Raw genomic sequence first — 14,256 nt, forward strand, 5'->3', positions numbered from 1 at the left:
GAAATAATTAATTGGTTTATTGAAGTGGAAAAAGTTTGCATGTATTATATAAAGTTTTCAACACTTATCAGACTTTTCAACTTTACTAGGGAATTATGTATTATCGCCGGTAAAAATGATTATAAAAGTAGTAAAATTTAATCAAACTTTCTTTATCGAGATGATTGGATTGTTGATCAGGCATAACCACCGGTGTATTACTTGTAAGTTACATGTACATTTTACCAATAATATGTGTAGAAACCGATTGTGACTGAATCCAAACGTCGCGTCGTGTAAATATAAAAGTCGCATAAACGAGGATCCACTGTGTATCGTATCTCCCATTTAGCGGACACTCTCCGTTAGCGGACAAAATTATTGTTTCTGTGCGTGTCTGTTACCGAGAGCTGAAAAAGCCAAGCAGATCATGATGTTGAAGTCATTGAATTAACAAACACTGCACATTATCTGAAATCACTTGAGAAACACTGCGAAGAATATTAAAGTTTTAAAAATCCACTAAATAACGAAACAAAATTTATATTATCGCTCCACTATTTGCAATAGCTTTGGTGAATTCTTCAATTCTATCTTTTTCTAAAAAAAAAAGGAACAAAAATTCACTACACGAGAAAACGAACACCATCCTCAAGAGAAGACTCACAATATTCCCTCCTCTTCCTCCTCTAAACGTTGTCTGGGAACGGCCAAGAGTCATTAATTAAAAGCTAGGGAATAATAGCCTTTCCACCTCCCTCCAACACACACACACACTTTCCACCAAAGGTGTAGCGGCAATGAGAGAGAGAGAATAACCCTCAAACACATCAAGGGATATGATGGCAGAGTCGGGATGGTACAAACACTGCTGTTGCGGGAAGTAAAGGATAGTTAGGCAAAGGGAAGATTAAAATATATATCAGAGACAGAAAAAAATAAAGTAAAATAACCCCCCATACAAAGCACAGTGAAAAAAGTTATAAATAATGAAAAAAAAAAAGAAAACAAGAACAAAAAAAGTTGCATCACCACGTGCGACTAAGATGGCTTTTGCGTACGCGTGGGAGGTAAACAAAACAGTGAAGAGAGAGAGAGAGAGAGGAACGAGGCCAGCCAACTCTTTGTGCCCGCGAAATAAAAGTCTATGGCACGAAGGCATCACACCACACACTCCTACATCTCCCTTCACCCTAACGAAAAAAAAAAGGAGTGGGGAAGAAAAAAGAGGAAGAAAGAAAAAGGAAGCAAGTTCGAAGAACGGGGAGGGAAGCGACGGACGAGAACAGCAGGTTTCGAACTGCCCTTCTCCCCCCCCCCCCTCTTTCCTACATCTCTTTTTTTTTCCTTCCTTACTTCCCCCTCTCGCCTCCGGACCCTATACCGGAGGCACCACCGCATCCGTTCCTACACGCCTAACTTTCCCCCCCTCCGACCCCAGCCGAGGATCAATAAAAGTCATTACGTGCGGGGATAGAACGAACACGACAGAGAGAGAGAGGAATGAACGAAAGTAGGAGATAGACACGGGAGAGGGGGAGGTGGTCCGCGTACGAGCGTTACGTCCGTGCGCGAGGGTCTGTGCGTCCTTGCCGTGGCGTGGGGGAGGGGGGAAGATAGAGTAGTGAGGAGGGAATGAGAGGGGGAAGGGCGGGAAAAGGGGGGAGCGGACACGGTTGGAAGAGAGATGCCCGTAAGGACTGTTGGAGCCTCGGGTCGAAAACGGGGCGGGGGGGAGGATGGGGGGAGTGAGGAACGGGCAGGAAGGAAAGGAAGGAACGCACGGACTCACGCACGCACAAACGCATCCAGAGATGGGCGGAGTAGAAGTTAGAAGGAGTGTGGGTGCCGTGGGTGGAGGGAGGGCGCGCTGAGGAAAAAGTTGGAGCCGTGTAGGAAAGAGAGGAGGATTGTAGGAGGGGGGAGGGAGAGAGATACAACACACAGCAGCCACGCACTCACTCACACATGCACACACAGAGCCCATATCGGTTCGAAGCAGACGGCAAGCAACTCCAGTTGAGCTTGAGTTGCCGAACAGTGAAGAACTATAAGGAGGAGCAGCATCAGTGCCAGAGAGAGAGGGGTTCCCGCATCTCTTCTTCGCCCGTAAGGAACGCTGCCGCCGCCGTTGCCTTTACTTTTGGGGCGTTTTTGGTGGAGCGAGAGAGAGAGAGAGTGTGTTGGATGTGAACCACGTGCTGTCAGCTGTCGTCGTTTTCTAAACCCTTTTGTATGACGTAACATGCGATATTATGTGTCCTGAACGATCCAGCATGGGCTATTAGATTATTTCTGGTCGAAGCAACTTATATGCTGGTTAATTTATAAGGACGTATCTGTTATATATAAGTTTCCAAGACGTTAGTTTCTGCGGGTGAAACTTTTTTTATTAAGATGGAGTGTCTTTCCTAACCATCTAACTTATTACTGTCTCAATTGAAAATTATCATGTGTTATTATAAAACAAAATTAACTCAAGCAGTGAACACAGAACTTGCTTGAAACGAAATATTTCTACACACCAAAAAAAAGACGGGAATTCTTGAAAATTTTAACTTTCGAACAGGTGAGTACTTTATTATGGATAACTTAGTTTCTAAGTGAATAATTCTGTGGTGTTTGGCCAGAACATGATAATTTAAAAATAAAAAATAAGGCATACACACACACACACACAACGCAAATACAAATGAAAATATCATACATCAGCATGTTGTTTAGCCGTACGCACGTATTTGTGCATTTATCTCACTTTTAATTTGTTATAATTAGCAAAATATGCATTTAGATCAAAAATACTTTTTTTGGAGATGTCACATGTTCTGACCAAACACCACAGAATCATGCTTTTGTTTAGTAGTGCAATATGGGGTTAATATAACTTAATTTTTTTTTTCAGACGTTCATGATCAAATTTCAACTTTGCAGGGTAAAACTTTCAAAATACAATTTTCTATTTCTGATGCGTTTTCGTTGTATCTCTAAAAAAGTATATTGAAAATTACCAATAATATATATATATTGAATCTCTACTTAAAAGTACTGTGTAGAGTTATTCAAATTACCTGAAGCATTTCGACAGAGATCGCATATCATTCCAAAGTTAAATATTTCGTTGTGTGTGTGGAAGTTTCATTCTCTATTTTCCTAAAAGAAATTGATATCTGAAAAATCCATTGAAAATTGCTACTAATACTTAAATTTGTACTTAATAACAGTATATAGAAAGTCATTGAAATTACCTTAACGGTTGCATACAGGTCGCATTTCATTGCTAAATTTAATATTACGTACAAAGTTACATTCTATATTTTTATAAAAATATTTGCTCATCTCTGAAAAGTTACCAGATACGGCATTTTCTCTTTTTGATCGAATCTCTGGGCAGTGTCGGGGCTTTCCCTGATGTAAGGTTTTATTAAAGTGAAGATGCTTTCACATATATATCACTTTTGTGTTAAATGTTCTTACCGTTGTTCAAAAAATGGTTTGAAGAGAAAAAATAAATCGATCAACCACTAAATTCATTCTGTTTTATTAATGAAATGTACGTAGAACGATTGAATTTTGTCTACTAGTCGAAGAGCGTTTTTGCACAAATTACATATCATTCCTAATTTAAATATTTCTCTAAGATATGGATTATACTGAGCAATTGATATCGAAATTTTATCACTCGAATTTTCGATACCCCGAAGAAATTTTGATCTTCCGTGTAGAATGTCAAGTTACCCACAATTCTAATTTTTACAAACTTGGAAATGATTCCAATTTCCTTAAGCACTGTGCAAGAGGGATTATAAAAAAACAGAGATTATAGCGTTCATTATTTATTTTATCATGATCTTAATTCTTAATAACTTGATTACGATAATAAAAATAAACAAACTTTTATTGCTAATATTATGTCTGTACTGGAGTTATCATAAAAAAATAAATAAAACTTTTATACTATTTTTAAACAATATACATAAAAATATAACTTTCATTTAATTTTAGAAACTTATGTGACGTGAATGTCATTCCATCCGTACAGAATAGTCAGTCTCCCGTATTAATTCCTCATATATAACACGATATATATTTATTTGCAAAATAATATATATCAAACATCAAGTATTTATTTGCGTAATGAAATTATTTATATATGCAACGAATATTATATTTTTATAGATTTAAGCAATCTTCTTTCCACTAGAAAACTTTAATTAAAAGTATTGATCAAATATTCTTTATAAATATGAATAGTAATTAAAATGAAAACAGATTCATTAAAATTTAGCTCCAGCATGTGATGATTCCTTTATCATTTCAGAGATCAAATTTGAATCGTAACTTCAAACAAGTTATTAGAATACGTCTTGTGCTAAAATAGTTGTTCTACGTGTTTTATTTAAGCTCATCAATTCTTCGAGTACAACAAAAACTGATCTTCGGAATTCATAAAAGTAATTGGAAGTCCTACGCTTTAATTAATGAAAAAATGTGAAGATTACGTATAAATAAAATCAATTAAAACTTTTGATGAATTCTCAATATCATTTCAGTGTAATAATTATCTAAATAAGTTTACTGCATAACCGAAAATAATCTTCAAATCGATCTGAAAAATTGTGAAAAATTGCCTTTCATATTTTCTATGCTCATTTCTTGTAGAATAAATACGGGATTTCAATTCAAACATACATATACTGTCTGAAAACCAGTAATTTATTCTGCATAACCTGATCGTGTATTCTACTTATTAAGGTGAAAGTTTTGAATTTTAAATAATTTTTAATATCAAAATAATTAGTGTTATAATTATAAAAGGCTATTACTTTCTTGACTGAGTGATTTGTGTTTTGATTCACATAACTGTATTCTTTACACAGCATATCACGGAGAAAGAAAAACAAGTATTAGACACACAAATATTTCTTAAATTCGAATCGAATAAATATAAAATGGAAATCTGAATCTTAAATATCTTCCAGTTATATTCATTGAAGGGTTGAAACAACTTATTTCTAAAACAATCCCTTTGAATATAATATCAAAGCATATAATACCACATCTATAAATATCATGCCGCGTTCAAGTCGTGTGGTTAGCGCAACAAACACTAACAGTGAGCGTCAGGGTTCAAGTAACAGCTTTAAGTCATGGCTTCTTTTTCGTGTCATTATCTGAACCGAACTAAATCTGTTCCCGATCTGATTTACTCATCAGAATACATAAAATGGCCGTAGTGAGACAAAAAGCATAAATCAAATTTCTGCTATCGGCTTCTCCTTCTTAACACTTTTATTGCAGTGAAAACACTTTTACAGGTAGATAATTTGTACCTATTTTAATTGCAAACAATTTCTTCAAAAAACAGAGAATAATAATTTCATTATCTTTTTTTTTTCATAATTTGATTATTTCATCACTAACACGTTTAACGGAATCTCTGTATAAACCTCGTTAACACTCCAAACATTCATTAACATTGTTAGTTTTCATTGTTGACGTTGGAAAACTAATTTTATATCATCGGCCGTGTATTACTATCAAAACGCAATATTGTTCGAATCAGCAAAAATGCTGTCTTATCCAGAAATTCTCTTCACTTGATATTTTCTGTATATCTATATGCAAATATGCCTTCGCTTATAGAAAAAAATCCAAAATTTCTTCTGTATGAGAGGCTATCACATTTGATCGTAGCAAAAATTCATCATATTGATGGCTATATTAACTTTTGTTATAGGAAAAACGAGTTTAAAAATCTCATACTGGTTTTTCCCATAGGATCGACACTTAAACACCATTTAAAATATTAAACTTGATCGTTATTCCGGTTTAGCTTCAAAATTTCGGAATTTTATACTTTTTTGGAAATTTTTGTTAGTGCTTAGCACGTTAAAGTGTTTTATTGTGATAAAGTACTTATACTGAAGACTTCATATTATCTTCATATAGCTAATATGAATATTCTTAAAATATCATTCTAGTTCTTGCATTCTCATTTTTAAACGATTCCCTCGTAAGTATTCATTCTTTTTAAACAATCATGTTTTCATTCGGAATGCTTCGATAGCTCCCTCAGCACTTTTTTGTCAGTCAATCAGTATCGTGTATTATATGAAAGTTTTGAAATTCCCCCACTGATTCAAAAAAAGAGTTTTTTTGCATTTTTTAAAGCTTCTAAAATCTATATTTCTGATAATTGCAGTTTTTTAAAACATTATATTAGTTATAAATAAGTTAAAAATTCAGGTTTTTCAGATGTTTCTACCACAATATTTCACGAGCATTCATCAAAACACTGACTAGCGAGAGAAACATTTGCTGCGATTTGGTGTATAAAATCCTCATTTTTATACTGGGATTTTTCTTTTCCGTGCAAAAAAAATTATTACATTGTGGAATTACACCGTGATTTGCGGTTTTTATCGAATTTCAAAAATCGTGTACTGTACATGAGGTATATATTGGATGATTGAGGGAAGATTAATAACATTTTGAAACTAAGCTATTTCGGAGATTTTCTCTTCGTTAAAATATCGTGGCTACATCAATGCAGTCTTTCCATACACTGCAAATCCAATTAAATTCAGATTTGCACTTTGAAGCTAATTCGGAGTAGCTTTGTTCTCATGAATACCGTCACGATCCAAATCCAGGCTTGACAAACAAAGGGCTGGAATCCGACCATTTCGGCTGCTAGCCAAGCGAAAACAAAATTTATTTTAAAAAATTAAATATAAAAAACAAAATATATATTGAAAAAAAAGAAAGAAACATATAACTGATATTTTTACGAAAATTACCACAAAGTTTTTAATGCTTTAAGCAGAAATAACGAGATATCTCACCTCCATTAAAGCCTCTTATTTAATAAGCATTGACAAGCCCAGATGTTTTGTAAAGTTGATTTCTCAATGGATAACATTTCCCTATACCCCCCTACTTTGTGCCTGGCAAAAATCGGAAGAAAGTCTACTTAACAAAAAATATGTCATTTTGAAGGGGGATTTAGTCATTCGTAATTGCCACTTAAAGGGTTAAATCCACACCCCGAAGGTATATCCACCTTTAGTAGCCAATACCGAGAGATCTAAACATAGAATATATTTGTATATTCAGATTTTACATCGAGTACATATTCGTATTATATAAACAAATTTTCAAAGCTATGCAAATATTTTTTATTCGGTTTTGTATAGAAGCTATTCCACATTAATTCCAAATGCCACACGCACTCATACAATTTTTAGAATAACCTCGTATTTATACTCTTTCGTCAAGAATCACTGACGATTAGAGCTATTATACGTCTTGACATGACTAAGATATTTGCTTTCTGAGGAATATCCACTGAATCGAGACTCTGGAAGGAAAATATTTGCACACGCGTGGGGCATTCATATGCGCCCATGTGTATAAATTGCTCTGGTTTCGTTTCATGTATGCGTTTACTTCTCCTTCTCTCCACACACAGATATTGAACTTATAGTACTTTGGAATAGATTTCTTCCCATTTTCTAGATCAAAAATTCCAGTTTAATAGTTTTCTGTATGATGTTTTTGAATGTTTAAGTCGAGCATCGAGGTGATTTCGGTTGTGATTTCTAACGCCTATAATCAAAACGATACAAGATAAACGCGTTATTTTCAAATAATTAGAACTTTCCACAGAATTACACGCTTCACGCTGAAATGCTCAAGTTATAAAGCCGGAAACGACAACGTAGCTGTAATTTGCATTTGCATTTTCTAAGAGGTTTTTCCTTGAGCATATCGGTGACAAGAAATTCTCATAATTGAATGCGTCCTAAAATGTCAAAATAACTCTTCCTTTTTGTTTCGAAAAGTTACAGAATCTGACTAAAAACGAATTATTGCGTAAATATTTTAATTCAGACTTACAACTTTGATAGAATAAGTGTTGCATGTTTTTCTTGGATTTGTATGTATCACTCGAATAGTTTAATCTCCACATTATGGTTAGAAAAACCGAGACATTTCTGCATACTCACTGCGTACGCACTGCACAAATGCAGTGATTTTGGCCTTGATCATGGATTTTTGGCATCAAGACAATGAATGAATGGCTCCCCGACACAGATCCCAATCAGACCCTCAACCATGAATCCCGTCGCGCTATTCTAGAGCTCATTGATCAGCTTTTATTTGGTACGATCTCTTGATAGGGTCAGCGTCAGGTACAATCATCAGATATCTCTTGGAATCACGGAAGTATCGATGATGTTTGACGGGAATCGTCGTATTCGTGATCCAATCTGCGTTTTCCAGCTTCAAACGAAGTCTTCGGTTGCTGCAACCAAAAAATAGAGAACAATCAATCAGACGACTTTTCTGAATGAAGGTATGGATTCATTAGGCTCTCCACCTTTTTGGTTACAGAGAAGTTAAAAAATTCTAGGCAGCCTACAATTTCATTGCGACCAGGATTTTGCTGTATGTGGATGGCCTAATTTTTTTTTAGAAGACTACTTTTTAAGAGAAAAAACTAATTTTGCGTTTTAAGATACATTCGGTCTAATTTATGCAATTTTTTTTGTCACTAATATGCTCAAAAATAGCATCCTAGAAGGTGAAATTCAAACTATAGCCATACTACTTCCTAACTTGAGCGCTTCATATAAATTGTGCTCGTAAATTTCTGGGAAGTTCTAATTTTTTGAAACAAACGTGTATATTAGCGTTTCCCAACGTGCGACCCTCAGATCTCTGGGGGGGGGGGGTCCGTGTGTACTTTGCAAGGTGTCTGCGGTATCATTTCATTTACTAAAATTGCATGAATGACACATTTAATGCCGTAAATTATACTTTATTTCATCAATTTTTTGATGCTATGTATATTACACTAAACGATAAATTTTGGATTTCAGCAAGGTGTCTGCGGTATCATTTCATTTACTAAAATTGCATGAATGACGCATTTAATGCCGTAAATTATACTTTATTTCATCAATTTTTTGATGCTATGTATATTACACTGAACCATAAATTTTGGATTTCATAGGGGGGGGGTGGAGGAAGAGTGGGCTCCAAATTGATATTTGCTGCAGGGTTAAACATGGACCACTGACCTTCATTATAGGACAGGTTTGCTTAACCTTCTTTCAGCTGTTATCCAAAATCAACAAAACGATCAGCATCTCAACGTGTGGGACTGTATTTCAAAATTAGTGAACCAGTGACGAAATTAGTGCATTTGCAGAATAACGTTCTGTGTGTGAATTTGTACGACCCATCTAGGAAGCTGCTGCGAATAAAATTTGGGTCGTGACCGATAGCTCAAGGTTCCCTAGCTGTAAGTATTTTTTCACGATCCTACTCAGAAAACCTCCAGCGAATCAAGTTTGGATTGTGACCCATGACTCAAGAATCTTTGGTCGTAAGTAAACTTGTACGGCCCATCTCGGAAGCCCCTACGACCCAATCTTGGGTCGCGACTCGTAGGTTAAGAACCACTGCAATAGGGGGTGTCCGCAATGCATTGAATTTCATTGAAGCGTAGGGTGTCTGTGTCATAAAATGTGTTGGGGAAACACTGGTCTTATCATAAGCTCTCATTATAGAATAATTAAGCGCTAATTTGAATAAATTAATGGCACAAGTTGAAATTTCTGCGTTTCGCCGATTAGAAACCTTTGAAAACGTCCTTTTCCTTCTGAATTCTATAATTTTCTCCCCCTTGTCCTTATAGGAAAATCGGCCAGCTCTGGATCTGGTACTTAGTGTGCACCTGACCATGGATAAATGCACAGTCCAATGTCGAACGTGTGAGAGTTATCACATAAGAGAGCCTCTCTTTTTTTCCCTTCACAACCCTATATTTTGCTTCATCGTAATTACAGGCGGAATGCCTGGTTCCCGTTCATGACCCTCCAGGGACTTTTCGATACTCGGCAACAGCCTAGGATAAAAAAATAATAATAAAGGAGGGTTCAGTTCGGCGTGAAATCACTCATTGATTTTTGACAGCCAATATATATCTTGGTTATTTCTCACTTATCTCCATTCTATCGACTGACGGGGCATTAAGGCCCTCTTTTTCTGTTTTTTTCCCTCTTTGTCTGATTGATAGGGATGAGTCTATAGCCCCCAACCTTCACGCTTTTTTCGAATGATTTCCTACAACTGTTTTTCCTATCCAAAGTCATCAACTGTACCTACAATGAAGTCATCGGGATGGCCTTATATCGCTATTTTAGTGGGTTGTCTTTTTTTTAGGACAAATATAGCCTCGAGACATTCTAATAACATATATTTTTTGTATTGTTATAAGAAATTTTCAGTTATCTCTGATAAAAAGTGGAATTTTAGAATTTCTCACAACCGTTCAATTCTAATCCAATGTATTGTCATAGGAAGAAGCGGGAATCCAAGATATCATGGAAACGGATATTTCCTGCCCACTTGAACTCGGAAAGAAATGTCATCTGGTCTCCACCGGGACATGGACCCAGGCCCTCTTGTATACCGGGCAAGCACACTAACGTACCACATATTTTTGGGGCGATTTGCCGAAGCTACTAATGCCTCTACTTCAGCTCCTCACGCCACAGTGCGTGAAAAAAAAGAAGGCAGGGTCCGATCTCCAGTGATGTAAAGCCTCGTCTACCACCGCGAAAGTTGCTGTCACGGTCCCAGGTTCAACCCAGAGGACGAATATATATAAGATATTTTCCCCAACGAACTTGAGGCGACCACCGACAGATATCATGAGGGTGATATCTATCTAATCCATCTCATTTAATGGCAGTAAATTGCAGTACAGCGATATGGCCGGTGTTAGTGTTTCGTGAAGTTGTGATGTAGATAGCGTGCTTGCCGGGAATGTAAGAGGGCTTGGGTTTGAGTCCCGACGGAGACCAGATGACTTTTCTTTCCGAGTTCAACTCTTCTACAATCCAGAAAATCTGTTTTCTTGATATATTCAGCAGAAAAAAAAAAGCCGTCTATTTTTACCGTCCCACTTGGGGACCGTTTCTCGAAGATAAGAGGGGATACTACTTCAATTAAGTTAAGATAAGTTAAGAGGCCTGCCTCTACTTCAGCACCTCACGCCAGAGTGCGTGAAATAAGGAAGGCAAGATCATGTATCCAGTGTTGTATATGGTAGCATGCTCGCCGGGAATGCAAGAGGGCCTTGGTTCGTGATCCGGCAGAGACCAGATTACTTTCCGTTCCGATTTCACCTCGGCATAAAATCCAGAAAGTACCTGTTTCCTTTGCAATGATTAAAATTATTTTTGCACTCATATACATCGCATATTGGTTTTTGAAATTCACGTATTGTATCACGTATGCGATTACAGAAGAATTTGAACAATGAAAAAACTTCTCAAATTCGATCAGATGATCCAAAGAAAATTTTAGTTATATTGGATTCTTAGAACTCTGTTATTAAAGACTTTTAGTACAAAACCAGTTATTCATAAATCAAAAAAATATATAAATATATATTATGAAAATTTATCTCTTTACCATTTGAGATTAAAATAAGGAGCTTTTTAACGAGTAAAAATCTCAATTATCCCACTATTATAAATCTAAAAACTACTAAAAGTTCTTAAATTTTACGCTATATCTCTAAACGTGAGATTCAAATGGAAGTGAGTCTAATCTACGGTTAGATATCGTATCAGATTTAGATCAGAGATTTTCAACCTTTCGGACACCGTGAGTCTGATTGAAATTTTCCAGGAAGCCCGCGGATCACGGATTCACCACTGAGATATTTATAATAGTAAGAAGAATCCACACACAGACAAATTTTTAGAAGGACTTACTCATGTAATTTACAATGCCATCTAAGTGGAAGGGGCCAATCGGGTCCCGAGTTGTATTATGGCAAAAAAGCAAATGAAGGCGCATATTTATTCTGAAATTATTTTTTTTTATTATCAATTTTAATTAGTTTTTATATTACTTTTTCTTCGATTCTGGAAGCGTTTCTGATGAATTACTTATTAATTAAATTCAGATTATGATAAATTTTTATCTTAATTCCTACTTTCAATGTTTCTTTAAATACTCAACTCAATATAATTCTGAAATTATTTCCTTCGCAATATCTTGAAATCATTCGTTTTCAATAGTAATGCAATTATCTATTTATTAATTATGAAATAATTTCTGTCGCAAATTACAAAATTATTTCTCTCGTAGATTTGTAAGCTTTTTCGCTAATTCTGAAATTGTTTAATTCATTAACGCTTTAGAATTATTTATTTCCTCAATTCTAGAATTCATTCGTCTTTCAATGTTTTTTCACCCATTTTCTAAAAATCATCGGTGGGCCACGACATACAGCTCCGAAGAAGCTGTCCAGTGTCAAAGACCTCGAGTTTAGACCGATTTCACCAATACCTAATTCACGTAAATACATCTACTAGACCTAACACGTAGTATTTTCTCTACGTAACGAGGTTTAGAATGCGTATCCATGTTCAAACTTGCAGCGGAATTAATAATACTGCTTCCACCCATCATTTTCATTAAGAAAACAGCTCTTCTTTGCTTCAAGAAACTGATAAATTCCACATTTATCGCATAAACGTAGAGGATATCAGAAATTAATATACAAATAACTGATGATCTACGCCCCGATTAAGGTAATTAATATTAAATGACATAATGGTCATTCATTTCGATTACAAGAGACACCGACGCGGTCAAGAGTAAGTATCTAATAGCTAATAAGAATAGATAAGATTTCTCCCTCTCTCAAGGAAACTATCTTATCGCTTCTCGGTTGTCGGAATCTTATGAAAAGCGACAAATTTTCGAATCGCTGTCTGTGCATTGGATTCATTCACATTCTTCAAAAATTTTCTGTTGCTTTTGGATGAGCTTTGTCCTCTTCATATTATCATTTCTATTATTTAAAAATTCTTGAACATGCCTAGGAGCTGATATGTGAATGTAATATTGACCAGATACTTCAGCTTATCCCTATTTACTTACTTTTAATTATTTACAATAACCCCAGAAGGCATGAAATTCACTTACACTGGAAAAGTAATGCGAGCTAATAATAAATATGAATACAGTAATAATGATAATAATGGAATATAAAAATAATCAGAAAGGAAAACACTTCATATACGGAGCCAGGACGAAATCTTAGATAGCGTAAGCAAGTCTTGCTTAGGTGACGCTTATAAGACCTGATGGCAGACTGTTCCATATTCGCACCACACGACATCCGTACCAGTGGAAAAATCAATCTCTTCTGTCCATTGGTGTTCTTATTCGGAAGTGATTAGGTTAGCTCGTTTGCCCATGATCTTGAAGAAAGGTTCCCCCCGATGGTAGAAAAGCCATTTAGTTGACTAGTTTGTAGCACATCTTCAGATCTGTAACGATTCTACGTCATTCCACAGAGTGAAAATTCTCTCCATAAGGTCAGTCACTCATGCCAGATCTTCGTTTGGCAAAGAACCTCTGTGGTCTTCCAAGGAGCTTTATCTCCTTAATATTGTAAGGGCTCCATACTACTACTACTAAACCACACATGAACTTCGTCCATATTCCTCTGCGGAACTTCTAACGAACTGGTACGTTTAAATTGAATGTGCGTGTCCGTGTTGTGAACATAATGTGAAGCTTGTTTCTGCGTAATGCTTGTTATAGTGCTGCCATTTGCTAAGCGCTCCATACTTGTGAACGGAACTCCAGAGTCGGGGACGAAATTACGCGCAGAAAGCATTTATTAACTATAAGACAAAAATTCCCTGCGACGCCATAACCTACAATTGTGTCTTACCAAACGATACTGGTGTGCCCCTTGTAAAAGCAGTTGATTGACGGCGAATTAATAAACCGTCGTCCATCCTATCCATACTGTTGTTTTAATGTTCAAATAGAAAGTTTATACTGACAACTCCACTTTAAAATGTTGTTGTTATGCAAGTTTTAGATATAATACCATACCTCTCTCACACACACACGATTTTAATTAACCAACAAATATAAAAATATTATAGTGTGTGTGTGTGCGTGCGAGCGTGCGCGGAACTAGAAAATTAACTGCAGTTGCAAGTGACCATCCTGACTTTTCCATTTAAATTTCTAGCAAATTTAAATGGAAAAGTAATATTGTTCATTAATGTTGCACATAAAAAATGTGGATTTTTATTGAAGAGGTTCTCTATTCTAGCTAATCTTTCACTTTCAATAAATAATTTAATATCAGCACATGTGTGTGATATTTTGTATAATTATTATTTTATAAGCAATTTTCGGTGCATAACGTTTCATACACTATCA

At 35.8% G+C, this 14,256-nt stretch overlaps 1 protein-coding gene across 6 annotated transcripts in view; it reads left to right on the forward strand.

Moving 5' to 3' along the window:
• The first annotated feature begins 2,014 nt into the window (after positions 1 to 2,014).
• The window catches only part of LOC149087341 (uncharacterized), a 171,088-nt gene continuing 158,846 nt past the window's right edge, over positions 2,015 to 14,256 (forward strand). For all 6 annotated transcript variants that reach the window (XM_089231397.1, XM_089231400.1, XM_089231399.1 and 3 more), the window contains exon 1: positions 2,015 to 2,548. The gene's annotated coding sequence lies outside the window, so the exon portion shown is untranslated. The remainder of the gene's footprint in view (positions 2,549 to 14,256) is intronic.

Source organism: Pholcus phalangioides, unplaced genomic scaffold (genome assembly GCF_987345545.1).
Source record: "Pholcus phalangioides strain wild (caught in Gottingen) unplaced genomic scaffold, Ppha-v1.0 ptg000004l_1, whole genome shotgun sequence".
Classification (NCBI taxonomy): Eukaryota; Metazoa; Arthropoda; class Arachnida; order Araneae; family Pholcidae; genus Pholcus; species Pholcus phalangioides.